The sequence below is a fragment of the Triturus cristatus genome, chromosome 4_2 (genome assembly GCF_964204655.1).
Source record: "Triturus cristatus chromosome 4_2, aTriCri1.1, whole genome shotgun sequence".
NCBI lineage: Eukaryota > Metazoa > Chordata > Amphibia > Caudata > Salamandridae > Triturus > Triturus cristatus.
The window spans coordinates 34882144-34906839 of NC_140586.1; positions in this window are offsets into that span (position 1 = coordinate 34882144).

A 24696-nucleotide genomic window follows, 5' to 3' on the forward strand; every position below is an offset into this window, starting at 1 on the left:
CGGCTCCGTGAGCCTCCGCACCCCGCACGGATATCCTGCAAGAGATCCTTATTCTGCACCACGAGAATGTGTTCGTAAGCGAAAGTGGCAACCGATCGTGTGACCCCGAGGTTTCTGACTGCCATACAACCGGAGAAATCAGCGATCGAACTTTGCGGCCCGTGCGGTCCCGAAGCCGGGACCTCGAGTGGGCACCTTGGCCGGGTGGCAGTTGAACAACAGCGGCCTGTGGTGACTGGGTGGAGCCGGTCCACCGGAGTGGAGCCCCCATCGGCCTGCATTTTGCCGTGGCCGCTCCCCCCTATTGAGCGCCGCGGACTGAGGACATGCCCGGGTGTACGATTTCCGGATTCTGTGGCGTTTGCCCCTGCGTTTGATGGTGAGCTGCCTGGGCGCCGTCCCTGGCCCGCCTTGATCCTTGCGGGCTGCTCCCGGCTTTTTGCGGGAGATGGTCCGTGGCGGAGACGACTGTTGCCTGTGACCGTGCAACGGCTGGATCTGTGCCTGTCCCGGGATCCCTGTCTTCAGCGACGTGGCCCTTGAGGCGTTGTTCCCCTGGTCCTGGCCCCTATACGAGTCGGGCCCTCCCAGCGGCCATTTTGCCATTATGCAGCCAGCCATCCTGTCCGCGGGGACGCAGCGGGACTGGGGGTGTGTGACTTTCGGGAGTGTGGCGGAGCGATCGGAGGGAGCCGCTCTGGGATATGGCGACCTCCTGGAGGCCCTGGGTGCCCTTCATTACTCCTTTGCTCATGGCGCCGGGGTCCTGGGGGGGAAGCTAGATGGTGTGGTAACAGCGTTGGGGCAGTGGCGGCATGCTGGTCCACAGGTACGCAGTGGCTTTCCACACTGCACACAAGAGGAAGATGTTGCGGCCCCCCCCGCGATTAGTGTACAGCCGGACACCTCGGACAATATGCTACCGTGTGGTCGGCCAACTGTGAACTTAATCTGTTCCGGAGGTATTGGACCTGCGCGGAAGATGGTGGCCTTGTCCCGTGCGCGGTCTCCGGCGGCCCGGGGACACTTCCAGCAACGTGTATCTCATTTGGCTGCTCCAGCCTATCTGGTCCTTGTGGGCAGTGCAGATCCTGGGGCAGCACTGGAAAAGACGCCCCTCCATGAAGCGGTCTGTGCGGATGCCCAGAGACTTCCACCCCACCTGTGTGCGGCGTTTCCCGACTGTTTTTGGACACTCCTGTACTTTGGGACATTGGACATGGTGCTGGGTCAAGGGGCAGGTATGGGTAGAATCGCAAAAAGCGGTCAAGGCTGAGGCTGATCCTTCGAGGGTGGTCACTTCATAGATAGGCGGACTCATGGTTGTGCGCTCCTGGGGTCATTCGAACATTTGGTGTGTTATGCTTCCCATTCCCCCCCCCCCCTCCCCTATTTTTGTTGATATGATCGGCTTGGTACCGCTAATTGTTTGTTGGGGGGAGACCTCACCGTGCGGGAGGGAGAAGCCGGGGGTATGTTTTGATGGCCCTCCTCCAATTTATTATATTCTCTCCGCCCACCCGTCTGGGGGGGCCCTTTCTCACTTTCTTTTTCCCTGTCTCTTCTATATTTCGGGTCTAGTTTCAGGGCGACAGGCACACTGCTGGGGGGTGGGGCCATACTCATTCGCAGAGGTGCAGGGTGGGGGGATGGGGGAGGGGACTCTTTCGTCTTTATCTCCTTTTCTATGGCCTCCTTTTTCTCCACTGTTTCTTTTTGCTTTCTTTTTCTGGGATCAGTGCGATACACCACCCTGATTGTGAATCGTTTGCTCCTCATGTGTGCCACAGTCTCTGGGGGGTTCGCTGGGCTTTAGGTACGGGGACCAGTAGGCGCAACTATTTTTGATGTTTCTCCCCATCCGTACTTTCTCGCGCCTGCGCCATCGCCTCACTGTATTGCTGCTTATTGTTTGTCTCTTATCCTGACCCTTCTCGCTGTTGGCAAATTGTCTGGCACCTGATCCTATTCTTTCGTTTCATCATAAAATGAAAAACCCTCTCTCTCCTGGTGCCCTACCTGCGCGGCTTATTGGCCGGACTATATTGGACTGAAGACTTCGCTCTCCGAGGTGCCGCCTGTGTTGACATTTGCTTTTATTATCCTGATTATTTAGCGGCCGGCCCCGGGGGGTTGTAGGCCCATACGTGTAAATGATTGAAACATCAATAAAGGTTTTTCAAAAAAAAAAAAAAAAAAATATTGCATCCTACGCCTCTGCTATTGGCTGTTTGCGCAACCCTGCGGCATCCTTACGACGAAGCGCTGCACACTCCGCTCGTGCCCAACACAGCAAGGAGTGATACCAAGCTACTGCCACTGGAGGGACAGGAGATTCCAACGACGCGTGGGCAGGCGTTTGGTAATTATGAGCCCCAAATCTATGAACCTAGAAGTCACTTTGTGCCCTCTGGGTCGTGCATATAGCCCCAGATTACACACCTCCCATGACCAGTCCAGGGTGTGTTCCATGCACTGGGTTAGACAACTGGTGACGGTACCCCAATACGCTATAACAGCAGGGCATGACTAAAGCATGTGTAGCAAAGCCGCGTCAGTCTCCCCACATCTTGCACACGCAGTCGCGGCTTGACCACAATACCTATCGGCGTCAGGTAGGCTCTATGGACAATGTACTATTGAATAAGGCAAAATCTGACATTACGGGGTATTCGCGTGGGACTCTCGAGTATCCTTTCCCACTCCCTGTCTATGACAGGTCGCCCAAGGTCTGCGTCCCAGTGGGCTTGAAGAGACAGCAGGCGCGGTGCCATGTGGAGTTTAAGGGCCTCTGTAAACCACTTTGTCAAGTTATGTTATGTTATGTTATGTTATGTTAAACAGGGATTTATAGAGCGCTCAGCTACTTGACAGAGTGTCCCGGCGCTATGACAGTAAAAACAGAGGCAAAGGCTGTGCAACCAGACAATTGAACTGAGAGGAAGCGGATTAGATTAGCTGTTGAAGCATCCAGGTTTTTAATTGCTTTCTATACTTCAAAAGGGAGGTAGTCTGTCTCAGGGGGAGAGGCAGAGTATTCCAAGCACGGGCTACTTGTACCTGGAAAGACCGTCCTCCACAGCGTGCTCTACAGAACCTTGGCGCCGAGATCAAATGTTGATGGGCTGATCTAAGCGAACTGCACGGGATGTAATAAAGAACTCTTTTACGCAAGTAATGAGCCCCTAACTCGTGCAAAGCTTTAAAAGCAAGGGTTAGTGCTTTGAAAAGAATCCTGCACTGAACCGGGAGCCAGTGTAATTTCTTCAATTGGGAAGAAATCCATTCTCTGGCTCCTAACTTCAGGACTGCTCTGGCCGCAGAGTTCTGCACGACCTGAAGTCTGCTCAGGAAGCCCTCCGGTATGCCAGGATACAGGACGTTAACATAATCCAATCTAGAGGTAATGAGGGCCTGCACAACCACCTTTCTATGTGTCATTGGCAGAAGATAGAGAAATTTCCTGATCATTTTTAATAAACCAAAACAAGTACCAGTCACAGTCTGAACTTGTGTTTTCATTGATAACATATCATCCATTTTCACCCCCAGATTTTTAACCATGTTAACAGCCGTCTGGGGTGGCGACACTTCGTGAGGCCATCAATGCTTCCAAATGTCCAACGGAGGAGAGCCGAAGAAAATGATCTCAGATTTCTCCGGATTGCATTTGAGTTGGTGGGATTGAAACCAGAGGAACACTTCAGCCAGGAAGTCTCTAATCTTCTGACCATTAAAGTCTTCACCCTTCCTACAAGTGAACAACAACTGAGTGTCGTCCGCATAGGATATAATCTTTGCTTCTCCTTCCTCCGCCAACTTTGCAAGGGGGGACATATACAGGTTAAATAATACAGGGCTCAAAATAGAGCCCTGAGGGACGCCCACATTTAGGAGCGGGATCCTGGCGGTAAAGGAAGGAGACCAAACCTCCTGCTTTCTGTCCTTTAAAAAGGAGGCAAACCATTTCAGCACTGTGCCGCCAAAACCACACTGCTGCAATCTCTTCAGCAGGCGATCATGGGGCACGGTGTCGAAAGCTGCAGAAAGATCTAGAAGAATCAGGACAGCTTTTCCTCCCTTATCAAGGGTTTCTTCGATGGTCTCAGAGACCTCAAGTAAGGCCGTCTCCGTGCTGAAGTTAGAGCGGAACCCTGATTGACTAGCATGAAGGAGGTCATTAGTTTCAGCAAAGTTGGAAACTACTGAATGTACATATTTTTCCAGAGTTTTAGCAAAGAATGATAAAAGGGAGATAGGTCTATAGTTGGTAAGTATAGTCTGATCTGCAGATGGTTTCTTCAGTAACGGAATCACTTTTGCACTTTTTCATATCTCGGGTACCTGACCCGAGCTCAAAGACAGATTCAGGATGGTATTTACTGTTGGGTTCAATATCTCTGCCATCTTGGCCAGAAATTTGGCCGGGCATGGGTCAGACGGGGAACCAGACTTCAGGCCCTTCATTATTATTATTAAGGAAGATTCTAAAGTGATCGGGGGAAAACAAGAGAGAGAAACCTTTCCTATCATGGTTTGACAATTTACAAAGGAGGAATCCCTATTAACTGATTTGTCTGACAATCCAAAAGAGGATTGGATCTCTGTTATTTTAGAATAAAAAAAGCTAGCTAACTGATTGATCCAATCCGCGGTAAAGGAGGGATGGTTAGCTCCCGCATTGGATGACGAGAAACTTTTCACTATGTTGAAGAGTTCTCGACTTTTATTCCCAGCACATTCAATTTTTCGAGTGAAAAAAGACTTCTTTTCCTCCTGTATCATTTTATGATAAATTCTTATTGTTTGCTTATATTTTTCTTTCTTTTCCTCCAAACTCTTTCCAGACGTTTACAGTCTTTCTTTGCCTGCAGCAAAGTGGCATTAAACCACGGTGCAGACCTTCTTACCGATCTTGCTGGGCATACAGTCAGGGGGGCTAAAGTTCTAGTGCCAAACCTGACCCAACTTTCTAGGGACTCCACATCCCGTTCTATGTTCCCACATAACACCAGTGGGTGCCTGGCTAATTCCTCTTTGAAAGCTTCTGGCGTAATTTTATGCAGTGGTCTGGAGGAAGTGGCGGCCGGTGCCCAGCTCGTGAAGGTACTGAATTGTTAAGTGGGTGGGATGTTCCTGCGTCACGCATGTGTCACTGTGGCATGCAACAGAAACGGTAAATCCAAGCTCTCGGCCAGATCTGCGAATGGGAGGAGCTGACCGTCAGCATACAAGTCACCCAATGTTTGTAGACCAGCCTCCTCCCAATGCACCAGCTCTGCACTCATTACAGACCGTAGCCTCCTGGGCGTACCTAATATAGGGAGTGATGGTGCATAGGGCACTACATGGCACGTAATGCGCAGGTTCCGCCGGTAACAATGATATGCTACCTTGACCAGTAGTTGCGTAGGCACCCCTCCCGCTCGACCCGGATGAAACAATGCAACGATTTGGGGGTGGGGGAACCCGGGCATCTGTCCCGCTGTGTCCTCAAGGTGGCGCGCGCTAAGCCAGTGCGCTACCCACTGGAGCTGGGCAGCTAGGTAATATTGCTCCATGTTGGGCAGAGTCCACCCTGCGTGGTCAGCGGGTGCATCTTAGCCAAGGACACTCTGCTTCGCGATCAGTGGCATATAAATTGTCGCATGTTAGATTACAGATTTTTGAAGAAAGGCGGTCTAAGCTGCAACGGTAAGTTCGTAAAATAATAAAGGAGACGCCGCTGGACCACCATCTTTAACAATGCGATCCTGCCCATGACAGCTAGAGGCAAGGTGGCCGTGACCGCGTGAATTACGGGGTCCCGTGGGTCTCTGTAAATGAGGATCCCCAAATACCGGAATGCCTCAGTCCGCCAGTGCACTGCCCTGCCATTGACTACTAGGTGGGGGGGTCAGGAGTTGACCCTACAAATGGATACAGGCATGACTTATCCCAATTCACTTTTATAGTCAGTGTTAAGAAACGCCACTGGGCGGTAAGACCCAAGCAGTTCCGCATCCCTGTGCGGTTTGGGCAAGGACACCAACAGGGACTCATGAAGCGTGCCCTGGAGCACGCCCACTTCCTGCGCATTGTTGTAGACTGCGAGGAGGCGCAGCTCCAGGAGTTGCTGGTAAGCCTTACAGTACTCCGCCGGGTATGCATCTGTGGATAGCACTGTGAACCTCCACCAGTGTGAGCGGCTCACTCAGTTCTCCTTTTTGATCTGCCGTGACCTGACTCGGAGGTAAAAGGGCAAGAAACATTTTGATGTCCGCTAGCGTCACGCGGATCAACGTTTGATACACCCTGGTGTAATGCGCAGTGAACTCAGCATGTATTTGGCGCTGTGCAGTGAGTAGTGCCGTAATATAGGCGACTGCGCATGCTCCTGCCGGATCATACGCGCTAATAGTCTGCCCGCTCTATCAGCCACCGCATGGGTGCGTGCAGCGTGTGACGCGTAATTCAAACAATGCAGACGTTCCATCACCTCAGCATGTTGAGCCCTCTGCGCATCGATGTCGAGCTGTGTATCAACGCCCCGCGCAAGGTCAGCCTCAAGTTGAGTCAATGAGTCCTCAATTCGATTCACCTCTCCTTCCAGCTGTTTTCTAATGCTCCAGCTCAGTCAAATACAACACCCCCTAACCACCACCTTACTCGCATCCCATAGAATGCCTTCATCCGTGTCTGACCCCGTGTTGTGATCAAAGTATGCGTCTATCGCATCATGTACCCCGGTGGGTCCTTGAGCACCAGAGGCTGGAGCCGCCATAGATGAGCGGTTGGTCCCTCATCCTCACCTCCCAGTGTCATCGCATGCGGGCTATGGTCAGAATGTGTTTTGCCATAGTAATCCGTAGTGAGACATCTCGCCAGCAACGAGGCACTTGCAACAAAACGATCTATGCGTACATGAAGTCTGTGCGGGTGTGAGTAGTGCGAATACCTCCGTGCCCTCGGGTGGATAGCTCTCCATACATCTAATAGATCCCACCTGCGTAGCCACTCCCCTAGATTACCATTACCGCAGACGTGACCATCGGCGGGAATGGCGGGAATGACCTGTCAAGTGTCGTGTCTAAGACCGTATTAAAGTCTCCACCCAGTAACCAGGGAATGTAACACCAGTGGGAGAGGAGATCCATCAGCGTTTGCCAAAAAACTCTCTGATCCGTGTTCGGAGCGTATATAGACCCCAGCACCAAATGTATTCCATTTAGACTGCCTTTGGCCAGTACGTAGCTACCGTAGGGATCTATAACGACCTCCTCTAATGCAAACTGGGTACCAGGCCACACCCAAATCAGAGCTCCTCTGGCATAAGCCGAGTAACCTGTGGAGAATACATGACCCCTCCACCTCCATTGCAATCTACTGACTTCCGGTTGGGAGATGTGTGTTTCCTGCAGGAGGGCCACATGAGCGGAATGCCGCTGGTGTAAGGACCCCCCTGACATTCCAGGTGATTACATTTGTGGGAGGCATAGGACATGTCGAGTGAATAGTGCATGCCGCAGGCTGCCCCCAGCACCGAGGACAGAGCTGTGGCACGTGGTATCATTAGTGAACACAAAGAATAGCTGAAGTGTCCAGGCGGGTAGGAGTTTAGTAACTTGAACAGGGAATGCGGGGGGAGCCCTTAATCGGGTCAACTGGGGTAGGGCAGAGAACCAACCTGTGTCTGCCCAAACTGAAAAAAATGCCCAAAGGCAAGACACGGCAACAAGCGCCGCTATAATCCTATTAGAAAGGGAGGTGGGCTAATCTGGCAAGGAATGGGGTGTGTGGTGTTGGATCCTCCTTATACGTGTATGTACATGCGCTGCAGTGTGCATGTGTGGTCAGCACACCGGCGCGCACCCCCCTGTCAGTGAGAGCCTTCCCACCGTGTTATTAACATTTTGTGTGTTGCAGCAAGGCCACCCGGGCACGAGCCGCAAGCGAATTGCAAGTGGCCTATAGCTGTGGGACAGTGCAATGCAATACAATACTTGCGTGTCCACGAATCGTGCTACGCCGCTACATTATGTCATCAGCAGTCTGGGGCGTTACATCCGGAAGCGTCTGCGAGCCCTCTGGCGTTGGCCATATGGTCTGTGTGCTGTCCTCACTCTGCGACTGTTCGGAAGAGGCATCAGCATCTCCACTGCTCCGTCGATCTCTCAAGTCCACCACCACCTGCAGTGCGTTTCTCCTCTTCCTAAGGACCTGTTCACGATCCCAAGCAGCCACTGATTGCACCAGGGATTCCGCCGCACATGACCTACGACCAGCTCGACGACCTCTCCGAGTACCCATCCGCGTGTTTGCGTTGCCTTGTCTTTGGCTTGGCAAAGTGTGGTGCCCTTGAGATTCCAGCCATTCTCATGCGTCCTCAGCCTTATCAATGAAGTGTGTGGATCCATCTGCAACCACCCGCAGCCGAGCTGGGAACATGAGGGAGTATTGCAAATGTAGATCGCGCATCCGTCTCTTGACAGTTAGGAATGTACTCCGCTGCCGTTGCACACCAAGGCGTAGTGTGGGGAAAAGAAGACCTGCGAGTTGTTTACTTTGATAGTGTCCTTTTTCCTGGCTTCCGAAGCACGGTGTCCCTGTCTTTGAAGTTCATGAGGCGGATCAGGAAAGGTCGTGGCCCAGCACCTGGTCAAGGGCGGCCAGACTGCACCCTATGCGCCTTTTCCACCACAAAGAAAGGAGAGAGCATTCCCTCAGGTATCAGGGACTTCAGCTAGTCTTCGGAATGCGCCACTGCGTCTCCACCTTCTGTGCCCTCAGGCAGGCCCACCACGCGCATGTTATTCCACCACGATTGGCCTTCCGCATCATCCATTCTGCGCTCCAACGAATGGAGTTGGGTCGTGAGCGTGCGAACTTCCTTGGACGCTGCCGTCACCGCTGGGGCCACCTCTCGCACCTCTTTTTCCACGTTGTGAACCTTTCCAGTCAGCTTCCTGCGGTCTGCATGCAGGAGCGTGAAGTCCGACGTCACTTTGTCAATGCGGCCCTCAAGGGATGTACGGGTCTGTGTCAGCGCTTCTCCAATCTGCGTCACCTCGTGTAGCGAAGTCTATCTTTTATTCTAGACTGGTAGCTCCGGAGGCCCCTGACGGTTCGGGCTCTTGGTCCGACTGCGCTGGGCCCAGCGCCGAGCGCATGGGCACTGCGCCCATTCCAGTGCATTGCCTACCCATCCCACTGTGAATGCAGTGCCCCTTGCACGGGGAGCGAGCCAAGTTCCCTGTAGAATGAGCCGTCTACACCACTTGAAACAATTCTTCAGGCGGCCTGCCGCCACCCCATCGCGCCGGTACCCCGCTTTGCACTCCACCGGTGCCCCGAGAAGCAGGGGGCCACTTAGTGTGCTGCAGTAGACAGCAGTCCCATGCCAGTCATCTGCCCAGGCGCTCTCATTGCAATAGTCCACCAGCGTGCAGTGCACAGTGTCCCCATTTTTCCAACGTGCCAGTGCTAATTGCCTCCTCTCCCTCCGCGCTGCTGCTCCCAGGAGGAAATGAGGAAGACAGGGCCCAGTCCAGTCCGCCACCTGCGCTGCTGCAGAGACCCACACCAAGCACTACACCGAAGGCTCCAGCAACGTCACTCCTGGGGTGGCCCCCACCCAGCATCCATTGGGTGGCACTTCACATGTCCCCAACCCGCCACTGCGGGCAGTGAGCACACACGGCTCCTAACTGCAAGGCCGTGCCCCAGCTGGTCTCGGGAGCTACCTCTAGACAGCAGGGCTGCACCCAGCCTCCTGTGTTTACCAAGAGCCTCGCTCTGTGTCTCGGGGCCTCGCTGCGGTTCCCAGCTGCGCCCAACAGTCACTGGTTCCCAAAGAGGAAGCGACCGGCTCCCACACCACGTCCCGTGTCCGCTTGGGGGTCGCCTCACCTTTGAACACAGTCGCCAGTCAGCAGGGCTGCACCTCAGCGCTGGTCTTCCCAGAGAGCACGCAAGGTCCCTGCACCTCAGCTCATGTCTGGGGTGTCACCTCGCCGCTGGGTCACCGTCGCGGATCCGTGGGCTGGTCACCTCGAACCCGCTCTCACTGTCGCCACTCTGCTCGCAGCACGGGGCAATGGCGCCGCTCCCGCTCAGGCGGTCATTGCGTGGTGTTCGCTTCAGTCGGTGCTCCAAACATGCCACACCGTCCACAAACAGTACCACCGCACCAGAGGGATGCTGCTGCCAGCTCGATGGCGCTGCTGCGCACCAAGGAAATGATGGATCTGTGGATCATGGGCAGAGCCTTACGAAAACCTGTCTGCCATCATGGCTAGCTGGCCACGCCCCCCCCTTGAGTATTTCGATTCTCTTACAAGTGCCTCTGAAGCTAACAAGATGCCCCATGGCATGTTCACCCAGTCAAAGCCTTAGAGCTCTTGGTGGGGCATCCTACAGTCCTTTAAGTGGGCCTTGTTATTGAGAATGTGGTCACCTTCGGTGTCACCCTTCTGGAGCTTGGAGCATGGAATGCTGAAGAAATCAGGTTCTCCCTGCTACTCCGTACCATGCTCCATACACCCAAACAGTATCCTTTTTTGCCGAAGAGTACTCCAAATGACTGCAAGAGGTCTTAGGAGGTAGTCAAAATAGATGCATGCAATCATGATTTTTGTACTGTGATGATTATGTTGCAAAAGAGCACTGCCAATGACACAGGCCTGCAATTGGAGCAACCCTTGGCCAAGGGCTGGTGAGTGCTGATTTTGGTGGCTGGGTAAACAGAAATGTCCACTATAAGGATCCGTGTTTCACTCCATGGTCGCAGGTTCACATCCTAGCAGAACTACTTGATCACATTTATCAGTGTAAATAAAATGGTGCTACTGAGCTGGGTAATACTGAACATCAGTTATCTATCAATGGCGCCAAGGACCCTGCTTTGAGATGAAAGTGTGATCTACAGAGGCTACCAAGACGCAGAGTAGTGTCTTCCACCACATAAAAAATTCTGACAAATCTATTCTGGAAAACGGAAAGCCATATTTATTACTCATTAACGTAAGCGCTTCAAGACATATCATCATATCCATGTATAATAGAATTCATCACTCAAGTGTGCAAAAATTTGTGAGACTATGCAGAAAAAGAATTTGTGCCAGAGTCCCCCTTCTCCGATGACCACTAGACCCATGGACCCCTCTCGCCATTCAGGAACTATTCTGGTCCCTCAAACGACTTGTCCTGCAGCACATCCCAACCACTGCGACCCTATGGACTGATGGCCAGTGCCCAGGGCACCAGTGCTGCTCTGGCAGACTAGCCCCCAGCCCCAATCATCAGCCCAAACAATTTGGCAAATTATGGTCAATTGTTTTCATGATTATCATAATTTTCCCAATGGCGAAAACAAGACTCCCTCAGTGGAGGTTGAGGTTCAAAGTGGGGCGGAAGCTTAATAAGGAGGGCCTTACTTTGTTGGCCAGATCGTCGAACGCCAGACCTCTGTGTGGGGAGGCAGATTTCACAGGTGCACGGGAAGCATTGTCACTGCCACTAGTCGACCTACGAGAGAAATGCCCTTCCCGATGGACAGGTTATTTTCAGCTCGGAAATGGAAGGATCTGTCCTTTCGCACAAGGCGGGCTGCAGGCTACTCCTTATTTAGGCAGCGCCCTTTTCAAAATGGCACTTATGTTCATGTGCCAAAACAGTGACGACCGACACTATTGTATCGCATTGCGCTACCTTGAGTTACTTTGCGTCAGGGAAGTATTCCATGGGTGGTGCATGGGTGTTTCTGTGTATCCACTCATGGATGTTTACGCAAATCCATATTTACAAAGAGATGTAGAAAGAGGTTTGCACCAGAATGGGTCGCCTGCCTGGGGATGGCATATCAAGGAGAAATATCCTTATTTCTCCTCATTATTTCCTCTTTGCATATAAGCTGTATTCTGCAGCCAACATAGAAAGAGGAAATAGCCTCAAAGGATAGTTTTGTGTAGGAAGGTACACCTTTCTGAACGAAAAATATCCTGACACTAATGAAGGTACCCTTGACTAAGGGGCAAGATTGCTTGCGTTGGTGCTAGATAGCCATAATCGTGCAAATGTATGGAGAGGGCAGAACTGCGCCATGACTTTGAAAATATGGCACAGTTTTGCTCTTTCCATTTCACGGAATGAGGCACAGCAACTTCACTTGCTGCATTGCATTGCATGAAATTTTGTATATCTGGCCCTATGTGCATAAAGTATCATCAGGTCAGTGCTCAAGTCCCTACAAATACTCAAAAATTCGAATTTGAAGCCACAGGTAGTATAAGTGGAAGTTCCAGCAGGTAACAGAAGCCTAAAGCTAGTTGGAAATCGAGATTAGTAACCATGGAGAGCAAGTCAGTCTGTCACACATCTCCTTAAAACTAATCAGTGATTCAGAGTTGTAAGTGTATGGAGTATATGGAGAAGGCACAGTGTTGGGTCAAGAACCCATCACCAAAGCTAGTTATTGATCAATAGCAGTGACCACAGAATGTATATGTGGAAAAGTCATCTGTTCAAGCGTAAAGGAAAAGCTTGCGCGCCATGACTGCCGTACCTAAAGCAGGTCAGAAGCGCCTAGATGCCCCCGGGCAGTAGTGCGCTTTACAAATCCCGCTAACATAACAGTATATCAAGAAGGTGCTGATGCTGCAATCCATCGCTCAGCTCGATATTTCTTACTCATGGTTGCCAAGTCTGCTTACCAGGAGACTGTTTTAGTGAGAGTGAATATAGCAAACATGTTGGCACATCTACTGTTCACTGTGCTGAATATCAGGAACAAGCGATCTGTGGATTGTATTGGCCGCCTGCACATCAGGGATAAAGACAGCATGGCTAAGAAGAGAGAATGAGCCTTACAAAGTTCAACTCTGTTGGACATCACCTGCTGTACTTTGTTTCCTTCACTGCAGGGGATTTGTAGAGCGAGGTGGGTGAAGAGGGGTATGAGAGGGCAGAAGTTGGCATTACCTTTACTTTGCTTGTTGGTGCTAGGAGATGCTGCTGTTTGTACTGGCCTGGAGCCAGCTGGTGACTGACATTCCACCCTGTGTGTGGGAGGTTGAGGGAGGCTGCCAAGCAGACAGTGCAAGCTGGGTGCAGGCCGGTGAAGAAAAACCCTGGACTGCTGGGACAAGCGCGCTCTTTTGCCTGAGCACTGTGCAAAGAAGCAGGCATCGGGGACTCCATCTACCCGTGGGTAGGACTTTGAAACGGACAAGTACAGTTGACCTAGCCTTGGACACCAAGAGAGGCGTTTCAAGGTGTGGGCAAAGTGGGCGATTGCCCAAGTCCCCCACCTTCCAAGGGCCCTCCTGGGAAAGTGAATTTTCTCTCTAATTGACCCGTGTCTAATCTATTTCTCTACCTAAATCTCTGTGCTTCTGGTTCTACCTCTAGCTACGACTCTGTCTTTCTACTCTGTGTGATTTTAAGAATTTTTGGGCTCCTGGGCAAGGCATACTTCAAGTGCATTTGGGTGGCCCAGTTAAAATTTAACATAACATTTAGCATTTGTTCAGTACATGGGCCCCAAAATATTTCTTGCCCGGGGCCACCAAAATACTTAAAACAACGCTGGACACCAATGCCCCATCTATTGAGGTTTCAAGACACAAAGCCATAATGAGCAGTGTGACATTAACGTCAAGACGCAACTGGCGCAAGGCACTAACATCAAGGTGGGTGCTGCAGATCCTGGGGTATCAGAGAGGAACTGAAAGAGGCATGACTCTAACAGAACCTCTGGCCTTGAGCCCCTGGGACGGTAGCTGACTAGGATGCGGATCGCCAATTAAACTATTTGAAGACTCAAGGGCCATCAGGCGCAGAAGTATGCAGGATACTCCCAGAATAAAATGGTCTGCGAGGGCGCAACACTGAAAGAAACAGGGGTTTAGAAGATTATAAACATTTTCTACCCTGAATACACAGCATTGAAAAGACGCTCTGTAGCAAACTCATGGAGAAGAAATCTAAAAAGCATTGGCATAGCCAAAAGGTATCGCCTTACTAATGCAAGTGCCGCACTGTTGGCTTTGCCGGTATGGGCCTGTAGAGTGTTGTTTATTAAAAATAAAAGAAAAACCAATTCAAAATACTGGAGGAAAAGCAAACATATATATTATGGTATCTCTAAACTGTACAATGAAATCAGTGATTTCAATCTTTATAAATGGGATTCTTTATTTTTCAAATACTTTTAACTCGGGAAACTCTGGAGAGAATTAAAAAACAAAAAAAGTATGTGTCAGAATGTAAAGGCAAATGCTTGCCAAGGTCTAATTTACTTACCATAGCATTCAGCCATGTGCTTCTATCCAGTAGCCAAGGCATCAGATTTATGGGCTTCCAGGAGTAGTGTCATGCTAAGTACACCTTCTGAAGCCATCTGAGTTAGTGCAGCAGATGGGCCTTCTTACAGCGCCATAAAAGCCTTTGTGTGCAAAAGCTTGTGCTTTTATACAGTATGTGAAATGAAGAAGATAAAAAAAAAAAAAACCCTTAAACTCTGTTCTTCAGCCATGCTTAAGCAAAAACATCCATGTTGCTGTGCTTTAATTAACAAGCTGGAAGGGGTTGGGAGCGATACACCACAGGGAATAGGGGTGGGGGGCACGTTTTTGAGGGGTGAAGCAGCACATGAGGGAGAGCGGTAGAAGAAACATGCACTCTAATGGAGTGCTGAATGAAAAAGAAAAAAATGTTCCCTAAATGTGAGCAGTGGAAGGATACAAGCGAGGCAATAAAATGGATCATAAAGAGGCTATGATCCAGGGGAGAGACAAACACAAGAAGCCATCGAATAAGAAGCAATCACATGATAGTTAGAATAAAGCCAACCAATGGTAAGCAATGTGCAGGCTTTAAGCCAACTGTAAGCTCATAATAGGTGTTTTGCAACCAAACAGCTTGTGCTTCCATTACGCAAGGCCGAAAAGACCTAAGTGGAGATTTACTATGATTTTATACCATGTTTCCCTCAATATCTTTTTTTTTAATTTACTTACCAGTGCCTAACTTATTTAGAGCTGGAAATAATGTGAAAGTAGCGCAAAGCAGTGCATAGCACTGTTTTGCTTTACTAAGCGCCAAGGGACCGTATCATGGGTGTAGCATGGGCGTTCCCATGCAACCATCCAAGGTTTCTGATGCTAATCCCTATTTACAAAATAAAGTACACAGGAATTAGCATCGGAAAACTGCGCCCTTTTGAAGTAGGCGCAACAAAGGAGAAATGCTTTCATTTCTCCTTCCTTTTCCGACTTTGTACATGTGCTGCACTTGACAGTACACATACAAAGAGGGAAAGGGTTAAAGTTAGTTTAAGCATGGTATTCAGTACAAAACCTATGCATCTCCGTGGAGCACGGCAGCTGATTTCAGTGCTGGCGCCATGGAAAGGGGAGGAGAGTGCCACATTTCTGTAAATATGGCGTACTCCTCTCTCCTTTTCACGCAGTGCAGGATTTGCAGCTGCTGCACTACGCTGAGTAAGTGGTAAATCTGGCCCCAAGAGGTTAAAAAACAAGGCATCTACCTCCAGTACATGGAAGTGAAAGAAACACCTGGGAGGTCGGCAGCGGAATCCAGTCTAGATCTACCCAGTGTACCCAGTGTCAGGTGAAGCTAACAGATTGGGCATCGTGGCCAGGGCAGATTAGGACAACAGTGTTCTAGTTGACATGGGTATAATGGAGATAACGGACTACCTAGCAATGTACGGGATGTGGAAACAAACAGGTTCAGTAGATATGTTGAGTATCAACCCTCTCTACTCAGGCCCATAGCCAGGGGTAGATGTTTTGGAGGGCATGGCCTTCAGAAACAACTGCAGCATCTCCGAGTTGAACAGATGTGTGCAAATCTCCAAAATATCTTTAACAAACGTAACCCAATATAATATTTTAATATGCAACCTATCTTGCAATATTTTAAAGTAATAGCATTATTGGACCTTTACACCTTTTTAACAAGTGATTTTTAAGTACAATCAGCCCGGTGCATTGGAAGCTTTTTAGGAATATGCGTTTCCACTAGAGTTTTGAAATCACCTCAGGTGCTACAATTATGCAACCAGCCTAGAATATAAATGCAATTATACCTGGGGTTGTGCGTTACTCCTCAAGGCCTATTTGGGGTAATGTATGGCATATACCGCGCTTCTAGGCACATTTTACTGATAATCATTGATAACTGAATGGGTTTTACAGGTCATTCTAAGCACACTGGCACATAGTTACAGGTGCACAGACATGGTACATGCAGACATATGGTCCCACTGTCTGCACTGATTGAAGCTGGCTCCTGCAGTAGAGACCTAGATGGAATAGCTGGCACGAGAGGCAGATAAGAGCTACATACGGTCTTGCAGGAACATGGGCACAGCTCATACTACTGGCCCATTTTCACTAGAAAAAGGAGCAAGAAGTAGCCAGAGAGCTGCCCAGTTATCGAGTCTGAGCCAGGTGGTTGAAAGAATGTGCACTGGCACTCAGGTTTGGGGACCGAGAGCTACTGTTCATCATCAGACTTTAAACCAAACCAAAAAAGAGAGAAAGGCAGATACAGTTAAGAGGAAAAGACGATAGTAAAAAAAGTCACAAAGGGAAAAAGGAGGAAGTAATATTAAGAACAAGCATTGGCTTAGCCAATAGGTCTCGCCTTTGGGATGCTATAAGTTTTTAGTTATGTTTCATAGTATTGTATGTGAAAGGTTTAACACATGTATTAGGTATATTGTAGAATTGCATTGATAAGTACTTATCTAAAGTTTTTTTTGTACAACTAAAGTGCATGGCACATTTGAACAATACTAATAAGAGTGTTGCAAAGTTAAGTGGCAGAATGCTGAAGTGCAATTAGAAATGTAAATTACATTTGAGAATGCTGAAGTGTATCAATAGAATAATTTTCCTTTTGAGCTATTTGCAGTAACATTGTTTCCGCACAGAAAACACCCAATTTGAGCAAGGTAGTTTTGAGTGATTATGTAACTATTGGCATTGGTAAGAAGTGTTCCTCTTTTTGCACCTTATAAGTGTTTATTCAAACATATTTACAACTGACAATTGTTTTGTTTTTGTGAATTTTATTGCAAAAAGTTTGTGTCAACATTTTTATTACTATAAAGTAAGTTCTGTTGGAAATAAATCACTTATAATTTACATTTATAAATTTTTGTAAAATATATTCATACTGTTGTGATATCTTTTATGATTTCTGTAATAATGTCATTGCAAAATATTACTTCACATGTCCGTGGTAAATATGGCATGAGTGCATCGGATAATTCTTCTACATCTGTATTGATAAGAAACCAGTCCTTTAGAATGTCATTGCTAATATCCATAGATTGATATGTGTCAGTATTTAGCACTTCGTTGTTATTGTACTTATTTCTTGCTTCGTTTTTTCTATCCCATATATTTCAATTTCAATTGTTTCTGATGGAGGTTCTGTTTCCTGTGAATAGATGTTAAAGTAAACATTAGGTTTGTTCAAAGATTTGTGTTATTGTGTTTAAAAATTTTTGAATTTGTACTTACTTGAAGTTGGCTTTGTCTTGTTGTATTTAATATTTTTTCACTGTTGAACTCATGTACTCACATGGGTTATTTTGACATATTCTCGAATTTTAACATTAAAGTTGGTTGCTTCTCTCACAATGTTATTTTTACAAAGTCCGTCGAATCCTTTATTGTTATAGATTTTAAATAAGTTTCTTGTCCGCCGATAAATACAGTTTTTATTTCTTCTTCCCTGAAAAAAAAATAGAATCTTTTTTTGAATTTAGTTACTTAGTGAAAGAAAGATAGTGAGAGAGAGAGAGTTAGTTAGTGAGAGCGAGAGAGTTAGTGAGAGAGAGAGAGTTAGTTAGTGAGAGAGAGAGAGAGTTAGTAAGTGAGAGAGAGAGCGAGAGAGAGTTAGTAAGTGTGAGAGAGAGTTAGATAGTGAGTTAGTGAGAGAGAGCGTGACACATTGAGAGAGTGAGAGTGAGTTAGTGAGAGAGAGTTACAGAGTTAGATAGTGATAGAGTTAGTTAGTTAGTGAGAGAGAGATAGTGATATAGGTTGAGAAGTGAAGATTAGGTAGCGTTGTGAGGAGCGGTGTGGCGTTGGATTTGGGGTTTTTGAGGTGTATGAGGTGTTTGTGGAGAAGTGAGGAGCAAAGAGAAGGGTGCCATCGTTGGCGGTGTGTAAGCCCTTCTTGTGGAAGAGTAGATAGTGTTGTAAGGCGATGCATGGGGTGGTGCTGGGTGGCACTTTTGTTATGTTATGTTATGTTATTTAGGATTTCTATAGCGCACGGCTACTCCATTGGAGTGTCCCGGCGCTTTTTATTGGCAGCTTGAAAACATAAAATCATAACACAGAAAGACAAAAGAAAGACAGCAAAACTGAGGAAGAAAGCATGCTAAGAGGCAAAGAGCCAAGTTTTAAGGCCCTTCCTAAAGGTCAGCAAATTAGACGTGCTACGTACAGACAATGGCAAATCATTCCAAAGCTGCGATGCCTTCAGCATGAAGGAGCAACCCCCTACGCGGGCCCTCTTTACTCGAGGGACCACCGCAAGGAAGAGAGATTCGGATCGCAAAGATCGAGCCGGGCGATAAAAAGTAAGCCTCCTTTGCAGATATTTCGCGCCCGAGGCATAGAGAGCCTTATGAGCCAGCGTCAACGCCTTGAAGACTATCCGCTTCCGGATAGGCAGCCAGTGCAGCGACTGCAGAAGGCCAGACACTCTGGCTCGCCTATGAAGGCCGAAGATAGCCCGAGCAGCCGAGTTCTGGACCACCTGAAGGCGCTGTAACAGATACTCCGGAAGAACCAGATATAGGACATTAGAATAGTCCAATCTGGAGCCAATTAAGGCCTGCACAGTGATCCTCCTGTGCTCTTCTGAAAGCAAAGGAAGAAACTTCCGGAGCATCTTCAGGAGGCCAAAACATGTACCCGTAAGACCGAGGATCTGAGATCTCGGCGTCAGACCATTGTCGATCTTAATTCACAATTTTTTTGCCTGCTGGGAGGAATGTGCAGGAGGAAACATATTAGTCGGCCACCATTCCTGCCAATCTGGATCAGAGGTACAACCAAAAAAGAGTACCTCAGACTTGTCTGAGTTGCATTTGAGGCTGTTCAGCTGGAACCATTTGAAAACAGCCCCAAGGCACTCACGAATACTCTCTCCGTCAAACTCCTCACCTTTCCCACACATAAAGAGGAGCTGAGTATCATCGGCATAGGATACGATCTGGGCCCCCAAGGACTCCGCCAGAGCGGCCACTGGAGTCATAAAGATGTTAAAAAGAGTCGGACTCAACACAGAGCCCTGAGGGACTCCGACTCCCAAAGGCGGCATCACGGCAGAGCTTGGGGAGACCCAGACCGTTTGTCGACGGTCCGCTAAGAATGATCTAAACCAGCTGAGCACCGTCCCCCTCAGACCGATCTCATGAAGTCTGACGAGGAGACCCTCGTGGGGGACGGTGTCAAAGGCCGCCGACAAATCAAGCATGACAAGCATAGCTTTACCTCCTGAATCCAGTGCCTCCTTAATGGCTTCAGACACCTCCAAAAGCGCCGTCTCGGTGCTTAAATTGGGGCGGAAGCCAGATTGATTAGGATGAAGCAGATCATTGGTTTCCAAAAATCCAGAAAGCACGGTGTGCACGTGCTTCTCCACAATTTTAGCCAGCGCAGGAAGAAGAGAGATTGGCCTATAATTGGCCAACACCTCAGGGTCTAGGCCAGGCTTCTTGAGGAGGGGAATCACCATTGCCTGCTTCCAAGCCTGCGGGACCACCCCCTCACACAAAGAGAGATTCAAGAGTGGATTTGCCAAGGGATTTACAACCGCCGCCATCTTCGCCAAAAATTTGGCAGGGCATGGGTCAAGAGGCGACCCAGATTTAAGATTGACCATCAATGCCAATGACGATGCAGCTGAAATAGGCGGAAAATCGGCCAAGATGAACTCCTCAGGAGCCGATGGAACTGGCTCATCCGCAAAGCTGAGGCACGCTTCCACCATCCTTGAGGGAAAGGAGTCCTGAATCAACTTTATCTTAGCTGTAAAGAAGTTGGCAAGAGCAGAAACCCACGACTCAGTGGGCGCGGCCTGGGTTACATTAGACCGTGGAGTCGTGAACTCCCTCACAATGGTGAAAATCTCCTTGCAGGAATTGGAGGCAGCCTCTATTCTCCTGGCAAAATAGCCCTTTTTCTCAAGGAGGATATCACGATGGTATGTTTTAATCATGGTCCTATACAGCAGCCTGGCCGCCGGGTCATAATGTGAGCGCCACGCCCTCTCAGCCACCTTGCACTGCCGGCGAGAAGCTGACAGTGCTTCCGTAAACCAAGGGGCAGAAACCCGCTTTGATGTTGCTCGGGGTGTCCTCACAGGAGCGAGATCATCTAGTCTGTCCATCAGCCACGCCTGCAGAGACTCGAGGTCCCGTTCCAAATCGCCCGAAAAGGGGCAAGGATAATCAAGAGAAGCCTGAGCTAGCATCTCTGGGGTCACCCGATGGAATTCCCTCACTCCTAGTCCCTGCTGTCTAAAAACGGTACTAGAGGGTTTCTCCAAGCCTGGCACATAAAATTTGGCCAATCTATGATCAGACCAAAGCACCGGTAAAAGTTCTAACCCCTCTAAGGGGAGCGTCGAGAAAACCTGATCCAGGGTATGGCCCCTATCGTGTGTTGAACCGGAGAGGTGAGGGACAAGGCCTAGAGGGGCCATAATATCGATCAATTTAATCACCTCAGGGTCCTCTCCCTCATCCATATGAAAGTTAAAATCTCCAGCCAACACACAATGCTCCTCTCTTAAGGCCAGCAACGAGATAGCTGACTGCAGCTCCTCGAAGAAGGAGCCAGCCGGTCCTGGGGGTCTATAAACCAACAGCCCTTTAAGAGCTTGGTGGGCGGCCAGTACGATAGAAAAGGCGAGGGATTCCGAGCCTGTGATAGCATCCATAGGGATAATGGAACAGGCGGCAAGTTTATTCACTACAAGTGCCACCCCACCACCACTCCCCTCCAGCCTATCTTGCCTAAAAATATTATAATCAGGAGGAATTGCTATGGCGATATCAGGATTGGACAAATCCCCAAGCCATGTCTCTGTCAACATCAGGCAAAGAGGTTGTTCCGTAACAATGAGATCAAAGATCTCCTGAGCATGTCTGGGCACAGATCTGGTATTTAAAAGCATGCAAATATGCTTCACATTGCCCGCTCCCTGTAGTACATGCTCAATGTTCTCTATGCTGATGGAATGTTTATTCACCTATGTTCTCTATTGCCTGGTGAATTCTAGGTTCTCTTCCAAGGCAGTTGCTGTTGGCTTCTGTCGTGGAGAGTCCGCTCTTGTGTTTGCTCCTTACTTAATAAATCACTCTGCAAGAAGATGCCTGCTTACTGCTGTCTATTTACAACAATTTTGGCGACGACTACTGGTTAACAACCCACGCTGCATATCCAAGGGACACAGCAGTCCCATCACAAGAGCGGAAGATCTTCACCCTCCACACCACACCCACGTTTGTCTTTCGAAATCTACTTCTGGGTCTTCCGATTTATGCCCTCATCGGCCCAAGGCATGAATTTACTGCATTTTGTCGGCGCAAAGCAGCTGGTTTGCCAACCCTGACCTCAAGGTTCGTTAAACAGGATTTAGTCACTGGAAGTAAGATTTAGTGGTGTATGAGGCTGAGCCAAGTCCTAGGGATCTCCAGCTGCAAGTCGCTACTCACCGTTGCTTCCTGCTTGGTCTCCTGTTCCGTCTGGCGTTGAGATGGCAGTTGATGCGGGAGGAGCTCCGTCGCTCTCGATGGTTGCAGTCTGAATGGTGACGTCGTAGAACTCTCCGGTAGCGGCGTAGCGGAACCTTCGTCATTCAGAATCTGATGTCGGGTGAGATGGGGTCAAGCGTCTCCACGCTCTGACGTCCACACGTCCTGTACGTGGCGGCCATCTTTGTTTATCAACACTGTTGCCTTGACTACGGCCACAGCTTATCGTCTGTGTGCGATCTTCGTTCGTACAACGTGCTGGTAACAGCGGCGATACACACGCCTTTGTGTATTGTTAAAAGACACACAGGTACTGTTATTTCTCCTGTTTGTGTGTATTCTTTTCTTGTACTTTAATCTACTTCACCGTATGCGCGCAAATTCCCTTGAGTTAAAATGACCAATGAAAATCCGTCGATAGTTCTCCCTCCAAGTTTCCTAGCTAGTCCTGGTCAACCCAGCATCTCTTGGGATGATTGGTTCCCAATGTTTGAGAACTATCTAGACGCTTTGGATGCACAAGATTATTCCGCGAAAAGGAAGAAAGCGCTGTTACTAGGTTCTTTGGGCAAGGAAGGTCAACGCATTTTTCGCTATTTACCACAAGCCTTACAGGCAAATGGCCAACCTGTCCCGGATGAGTACAAGGAAGCAATTTGTCGCTTAGAAGTCAGATATGCCAAAGAAGAGAATTTGGTCATGAATAGGTATAGGTTTTATACCAAGGGTCAAAAGATGGGTGAATCAATTGATAACTTTGTGGAAAGACTAAGGGAAATGTCTGTGAAATGTAAGTTTGGCAATATGACTGATGAGCTCATTAGAGATCAACTTATTGTGCAATGTAACAATAAGAAAGTCCAAGAGCGTCTTTGGGCGGCTAAAAATCCTAACTTACAAACCGCTATTGAGTTAGCAAAAATAGTAGAAGAGTCACAAGGATATATGAAAGAATTGGAGAAGAAGCCTTCTAGTGATGTTAATGAAATTTCGACTCAAGAGTACTCAGAACAAACTCTTGCTTCTGGTGAACTGACTGATGTTGCTGCAGTGAAGAACAAAAAGGTTTTTAAAAAGAACTTTACTCTCAAACCTCCAAGTACACAAAAGTTGTCTTCAGCTCGCATGTGTAACAGATGTGGTAGTTCTGTTCATTCTTCTGACTCAAAATTTTGTTTTGCAGCTAAACAAGAGTGTCTAAAGTGTGGTCGCATGGGCCATTATGCGAGAGTCTGTCGCGGCAAACCTCGCTCTTCTGTCACTACTGTCGAAGACTCTATCTTGTTTGATGAGGAGGGTCATAAAATTTTAGTCATTGATGATGACCCTGCAGGGAAAGTTGATGATAGGCGCAAAGTTAGGCCTAAAGCGCTTTTCACCATTGATAGTAAAGAGGTGTACTTAATGGTGGATACAGGTTCGAGGTACACAATTATTCCTTATGAACTTTTCAGGGACAAATGGGGTTCCAGGTGCCTTTTACCCAAGGACATCTCCCCGGGTGGTTATCAAGGCGAGACCATTGACATTGTTGGGTATTTCACAGCGAACATTGTTTTTTCGTATAGGAACATACACGGCAAGGTTTATGTGTCAAAGGTGGGTCCAGCGATACTCGGGTGGGTCCATCAGTATGATTTAGGGATAATTGTCAACCCCCGTGCTTCCCCACAAGTAATGGTAGTTGAGGACAGTGGTTTACAAGATATTCTAGAGAAGGCCAACTCGGTATTCAGGGAGGGTTTGGGCCAGCTCAGGGGATATTCTCATCGTATTGTTTTGAAGGAGAATTCTGTTCCAGTACAACACAAAGCCAGGCGCATTCCAATAGTTGTCAGGCAAGAGGTTAAAAATATGATTGATGACATGCTTGTTTCTGGGGTTATTGAACCTGTGGAAGCTTCACCATGGGTTTCTCCCATTGTCGTTACAAAAAAATCGGATGGCAAGCTCCGCTTCTGTGTTGATTTGAGGTCTTTGAATGATTGTGTGATTGCGGACACTTTTCCCCTCCCTAATATTTCAGAACTGGTCACTACTCTGCATGGTGCTAGGGTGTTTTCTAAGTTAGATCTTAGAAGTGCTTATCACCAAATTAATCTTCACAAGGACTCTAAACACTTGACAGCTTTCATCACACCTTTTGGCACGTTCCAATTCACATGCTTGCCCTTTGGCCTCATTTCGGCTGCCAGTGTGTTTCAAAGGATGGTGACTGATCTCTTTGAAGGTGTGGGCAATACCGTTTTTTTTCAAGACGATATCTTGATCTATGGTAACTCTGAGGAGCAACATAATGTCACTCTCAGGATTGTTTTGGATAGACTTTCGTCAGCTGGGCTGACGTTGCGCAGAGACAAGTGTAAGTTTTTGACTGAACAGATAGATTATCTAGGATACACTATTAGTGCAAGTGGTGTACGTCCAAAACAAGACTTATGTCGTGCTATTCACTCTGCTCCTCGGCCTAAAGACAAAGATCAGTTGCGTTCCTTTATGGGACTTTTTGAATACTACTCTAAGTTTGTAAAAATAATTTCTGATAAGACTGTGTCTATGAGGTCACTTTTAAAGAGGGGTGTTAGTTTTGTATGGTCTTCTCAGTTGCAAGAGTCTTTTGAGGCCATCAAAAGAGAGATATGTGATGCAAAAGTGCTTACTCCTTTTGACATTAAAAAGAGTTCGGTGGTGACGGTGGATGCCAGTGCTACTGGTTTGGGAGCTATGCTATCTCAAATTTCTGATCGGTCTGAGTGTACGGTTGCTTTTGCCTCTAGAACCTTGACTGATGCGGAAAAAAATTACTCGGTGATTGAGAGAGAGGCCCTAGCTGCTGCTTGGGCGGTGGAATATTTTAGAACTTATTTGTGGGGTTTGAAGTTTGTGCTGAAAACTGACCATAAACC